The following is a 358-nucleotide window of genomic DNA, read 5'->3' on the forward strand; positions in this document are numbered from 1 at the left end:
TTAAAAGTTGATTATAATCATGGACGATTGGTAAGATGGCAATTATTTTTGTTACAATATCCAATAAAAATTGAATATATTAAGGGTGACAAAAATGTTATTACAGATATATTAACAAGAGAATGGAGTTCGTCTACAACGCATTAAATCAAGAAATTCAAAAATACGAACAAGAACTCAAAAAATGCAAGCATTGTCAGCAAATAAGGACACAGATCCAATCCCTCAAGAAGGCCATCGATGCAATGAAATCAACACAACAACCAAAACCATCAGAGTTCAGCCAGCTAAGCGTGGTGGACAAATCAGGTGAGGAAAAAATTCCAGAAAATAAAACAATTGCTGAAATTATTAAAAG

The sequence above is a fragment of the Arachis duranensis genome, chromosome 5 (genome assembly GCF_000817695.3).
Source record: "Arachis duranensis cultivar V14167 chromosome 5, aradu.V14167.gnm2.J7QH, whole genome shotgun sequence".
Taxonomy (NCBI): Eukaryota; Viridiplantae; Streptophyta; class Magnoliopsida; order Fabales; family Fabaceae; genus Arachis; species Arachis duranensis.